General features: G+C 33.1%; 1 protein-coding gene across 3 annotated transcripts in view; it reads left to right on the plus strand.

Moving 5' to 3' along the window:
- LOC133631246 (voltage-dependent L-type calcium channel subunit beta-2-like) overlaps positions 1 to 6,000 on the plus strand; it is a 45,439-nt gene that overhangs the window by 30,212 nt on the left and 9,227 nt on the right. The gene's annotated exons all lie outside the window — the stretch shown is intronic.

Consider the following 6,000-nt stretch of genomic DNA (forward strand, 5'->3'; position numbering starts at 1 on the left):
CTTTTTATGTTTAAAATTGTTTTTAATCGGATTTTTAAAATGTGCCGTGGGGCCGTTAAAAAATGACCTGCGGGCCGCAAATGGTCCCCGGGCCGCACTTTGGACACACCTGGTGTAAGTCAACTGTGTTTGCAGTGCAAGGTCAAAAGCGGTGATGTCATCACCTTGTAAAGACCTCGCAGATCCATCACTGTGTCTCTAATACCGTATTTTCCGGACTATAAGGCGCACTTAAAATCCTTTTTTCCCCCCCTCAAAACTCAACAGTGCGCCTAATGCAAGGAAAACGTTTGGTTGAGCTTACCCACCTCGAAGCTATTTTATTTGGTACATGTAATGATAAGTGTGACCAGTAGATGGCAGTCAAACATAAGAGATACGTGTAGGCTGCACTACGATGGGTCTCAGGTAAACAACACCACCACCATTACGACGATCAGATGGATAAAGATACACCAGGGGTCACCAACCTTTTTGAAAGCAAGAGCTACTTCTTGGGTAGTGATTAATGCGAAGGGCTACCAGTTTGATACACACTTCAATAAATTGCCAGAAATAGCCAATTTGCTCAATTTACCTTTAACTCTATGTTATTATTAATAATTAATGATATTTTCACTTAATTGAACGGTTTAAAAAAGGAGAAAACACGAAAAAAAATGACAATTAAATTTTGAAACATAGTTTATCTTCAATTTCGACTCTTTAAAATTCAAAATTCAACCGAAAAAAAGAAGAGAAAAACTAGCGAATTCGAATCTTTTTGAAAAAATAAAAAAAATAATTTATGGAACATCATTAGTAATTTTTCCTGATTAAGATTAATTTTAGAATTTTGATGACATGTTTTAAATAGGTTAAAATCCAATCTGCACTTTGTTAGAATATATAACAAATTGGACCAAGCTATATTTCTAACAAAGACAAATCATTATTTCTTCTAGATTTTCCAGAACAAAAATTTTAAAAGAAATTCAAAAGACTTTGAAATAAGATTTAAATTTGATTCTACAGATTTTCTAGATTTGCCAGAATATTTTTTTTGAATTTTAATCATAATAAGTTTGAAGAAATATTTCACAAATATTCTTCGTCGAAAAAACAGAAGCTAAAATGAAGAATTAAATTAAAATGTATTTATTATTCTTTACAATAAAAAAAATAAATTCACTTGAACATTGATTTAAATTGTCAGGAAAGAAGAGGAAGGAATTAAAAAGGTAAAAAGGTATATGTGTTTACAAATCCTAAAATAATTTTTAAGGTTGTATTTTATCTCTAAAATTGTCTTTCTGAAAGTTATAAGAAGCAAAGTAAAAAAAATAATGAATTTATTTAAACTAGTGAAGACCAAGTCTTTAAAATATTTTCTTGGATTTTCAAATTCTATTTGAGTTTTGTCTCTCTTAGAATTAAAAATGTCGGGCAAAGCGAGACCAGCTTGCTAGTAAATAAATACAATTTAAAAAATAGAGGCAGCTCACTGGTAAGTGCTGCTATTTGAGCTATTTTTAGAACAGGCCAGCGGGCTACTCATCTGGTCCTTACGGGCTACCTGGTGCCCGCGGGCACCGCGTTGGTGACCCCTGAGATACATCGATAGCTTAATAGTCCTCTTGGACAGACCCTTTTAGTAACCGGTACCAAAAAATACCGGTACTAGGTATACTGTACATCCCTACTGGCCACAAGATCCAATACTGTTTGAAGTCGATAATATTTTTTTTACATTTTTGTCTTTCTTGCTGCTCTTTACCCCCAAAGATACTGCTGGTAAGTATAACTTCAAATATTTTTTGTATGTTTTTACCAGTGTTTGAATGCCGTGCAACACATTCCTTATGAATGTAAAGTTCTTGCCATATTTTCACATTGTTTCAGTCGCATCATGTACATTTTGCATCATTTAGTAGCTGTGAAAGAACAATCATAAACACGTGTAATGACTGCATCGAAACATATGCATAGTGTCAGGTTCAAAAACTGATGACATCTATTAATCAGACAAAGAAGCAAGGAATTAAACAGAGACAGAATTCAATTTGGCTAAATTGAGGAGAAACGCGTAGACCTGTACCCTTGTACAGTGTCCCACCACGCTCTGACGAAAGATTGTACGCCTCCTCTTTTATTTTGGACTTTCCCTGATTACATGGCAACAGCTGTTTCTAAAGGGAGGGGGGTCGTAAACAGCCGCTGCCTTTGGTCACAAAATAGTTCAAAGGAGGGGAGTCAGGTCTTGCTTCCTCTCCGCTTTGTAGATCTCGGGTCAAGACAAAATCTTCCTGTGGTTTACAATACATCAAAGAAACCGACGCCTTCATGTCGCTTCCCATCCTACACAGTGGAGTTTTACAAGCCTTTTGATTGGTAGAATCAAAGACAGCTTTTGTCTGCTCGCCGGGAACTCATTGAAACATAGATACAATTATTCTGACACATAGACTCTGGCAGTTTGTAATCTGAGTTGATATTATTTTATTTTTATTTAAAAAAAAAAAAAAAAAAAGTTCATATAAACAAAAAAACACTAGGCTCCAGACCAGAAAATGAGCCAAAGTCAGTGAGTCTCAGTTTGAAAAATTAATTAATAGTATAATTTATTCCTTTAAAAAAACATAAAAAAAGGGGTCCCACAGACCCGAACACCACACAAGGGTTAAAAAGGAGTTTTTTGCGTGCACTATAAAGCACTTATTTTCCTCCACATTCCTGCTATCAAGCTCTCCAACGGGTGGAGTTTTGCAATGTTGTTAAAACCAGCACACATGCATCATCTTTATCACCTTTTCTGCAATATAGAATGTCAATCTGTACAACAACAACCTATTTTTAGCACACAGACGGCGCACTCTGCGAGGAGGCGCACGGCTCCGCAGCGCATCCGGAATGTTCCAAACGTGAGAAAATGGATATTGTAACGTTTTTTTTTCCACGTAGGAAGTATGTTAATAATCCATCCGTCCATTTTCTACCGCTTGTCCCTCTCGGGTATATTTACTAAATGACAAAATTGAACTCCATTAGAAAAAAACATGTTTGACTCAGCGAGGACCTTAAGTCATCCAGCAGCTATGGCATTATTTAATGATGTTTCTGAATAGATGACATATTCATTACGTTTAGGGATGTCCGATAATGGCTTTTTGCCGATATTCCGATATTGTCCAACTCTTTAATTACCGATACCGATATCAACCGATACCGATATCAACCGATATATACAGTCGTGGAATTAACACATTATTATGCCTACTTTGGACAACCAGGTATGGTGAAGATAAGGTACTTTTTTAAAAAAAATTAGTAAAATAAGATAAATAAATTAAAAACATTTTCTTGAATAAAAAAGAAAGTAAAACAATATAAAAACAGTTACATAGAAACTAGTAATTAATGAAAATTTGTAAAATTAACTGTTAAAGGTTAGTACTATTAGTGGAGCAGCAGCACGCACAATCATGTGTGCTTACGGACTGTATCCCTTGCAGACTGTATTGATATATATTGATATATAATGTAGGAAGCAGAATATTAATAACAGAAAGAAATGGGGGGAGGGAGGTTTTTTGGGTTGGTGCACTAATTGTACGTGTATCTTGTGTTTTTTATGTTGATTTAATTTAAAAAAAACTAAACAAAAAAAAAACAAAAAAAAACAATACCGATAATAAAAAAAACAATACCGATAATTTCCAATATTACATTTTAACGCACATATCGGCCGATAATATCGGCAGTTCGATATTATCGGACATCTCTAATTACGTTTTATCAATGACAGTTCAAATATATTGACACGCACACACACACACACACACACACACACACACACACACACACACACACACACACACACACACACACACACACACACACACACACACACACACACACCCGTAGGACAAAGTATGGTCTGTCTAGCTGTCTTTGCAGCGTGATCCGCCCCTTTTTCACAGCCATTTGTTTAACTGTGCCAGTTTGCACGTACATCACATTCGCGCTAAAATTAAAAACGCAAACTCGCGCACCCACAGAACAGTTTCAGCATTGATAAATCACATTGCGCGTGCTAAGTGAGTAGATTTCCACCTTTTCCGCCCAGTATTGTGAGCGTTCTGATGATCAGCATATATTCTGCATAATCATGAAGACAGACAATCTAAATAAATTGCACTCCTTATATTTTGCCCACTTAAGAGTCACAGGAGTTTAGTAGGATAAATGCGTTAAAATGTAATATCGGAAATGATCGGTATCGGTTTTTTTATTATCTGTATCGTTTTTGTTTTTATTAAATCCACATAAAAAACACAAGATACACTTACAATTAGTTCACCAACCCAAAAAACCTCCCTACCCCCATTTCTTTCTGTTATTAATATTCTGCTTCCTACATTATATATCAATATATATCAATACAGTCTGCAAGGGATACAGTCCGTAAGCACACATGATTGTGCGTGCTGCTGCTCCACTAATAGTACTAACCTTTAACACTTCATTTTACTCATTTTCATTCATTACTAGTTTCTATGTAACTATTTTTATATTGTTTTACTTTCTTTTTTATTCAAGAAAATGTTTTTAATTTAGTTATCTTATTTTATTATTATTTTTAAAAAGTACCTTATCTTCACCATACATGGTTGTCCAAATTAGGCATAATAATGTGTTAATTCCACGACTGCATATATCGGTTGATATCGGTATCGGTTGATATCGGTATCGGTAATTAAAGAGTTGGACAATATCGGAATATCGGATATCTGCAAAAAGCCATTATCGGACATCCCTAATCATGACCCTTTTTACGGAGCCCCTAAAGGGACATGGGGGGAAAAACATTTAAAAAAATTTTTTTTTTTTATATATATATATATATATATTTATTTTTTTTAAAGACATGTATCTCGTGCGCACAAGAAACTTTTTATAAAATTATAAAAACTAAAAATAAAAATTGTATAATTTTTTTTTTTTTTTTTTAAGACATGTATCTCGTGCGCAAAAAAAACTTTCTTGTGCGCAAGAGATACGTCTAAAAAAAAATTAAAATAAAATAAAATGATAAAATTTTTATTTTTATTTTTTATAACTTTATAAAAAGTTTGTCATGCGCACAAGATACATGTCTAAAAAAAAAATATATATATATATATATAACATTTTTATTTTTATTTTTTATAATTTTATAAAAAGTTTCTCGTGCGCACGAGATACATGTCTAAAAAATAAAATAAAATGAAAAAAATTATTACAAAAATTATTTTAAAAAAAAATCCCCCATGTCCCTTTAGGGGCTTTGTACCCTTTTGATACATGCACACCTTTTATAGATCATCTTAAAATAAATCAACTGAGACTTCAAGTATAAACTCAGTTTGTTGAACTTCCTACCTTCCTACCACTGTGTTCCTTTTAAGAACTCCTTCATTCCGCACTCCATCCAGATGTATAATCACTTGCCACTCATCAATAAATGATATCTGTCTATTACTTCTCTTTGTTTATAATGTATATTTTCTGCTGGATCTACTCTCTATTTTATGCTGACCTTTTTCTTGCTGCAGCTGTTACATATATCGTAATATTGTACATGGTAATTGGGATTTGTTATATATTATATACAAATATTATATAATATAATAATATATCAGTATATATTATATACTGTATGTATAATATGTAAATATTACATCAAAGTTATATTTTATATTGCTACTATGGTACATTTTTAGTATACTTAATACCTGCATTATCCTTTCCATCCTCACCCTTTCCATCCTTTGAAACTGAGCTACTGTGTGGAACAATTTCTCTTGTGGATCAATAAAGTTTGTCTAAGTCTAAGTCTAAATACCCCCTAGTACTCAGTTGAGTATGTAAACACCCAATTTAAAAAATATGCCAAAGTAATTCATGTTTTTGGTAGTCTGCTTGAAAATAATTTAATTTATAATTTGATCACAATTTAAAAAAATAAAACATACAAAAAAT

The sequence above is a fragment of the Entelurus aequoreus genome, linkage group LG16, assembly GCF_033978785.1.
Source record: "Entelurus aequoreus isolate RoL-2023_Sb linkage group LG16, RoL_Eaeq_v1.1, whole genome shotgun sequence".
In the NCBI taxonomy this organism is placed as follows: Eukaryota; Metazoa; Chordata; class Actinopteri; order Syngnathiformes; family Syngnathidae; genus Entelurus; species Entelurus aequoreus.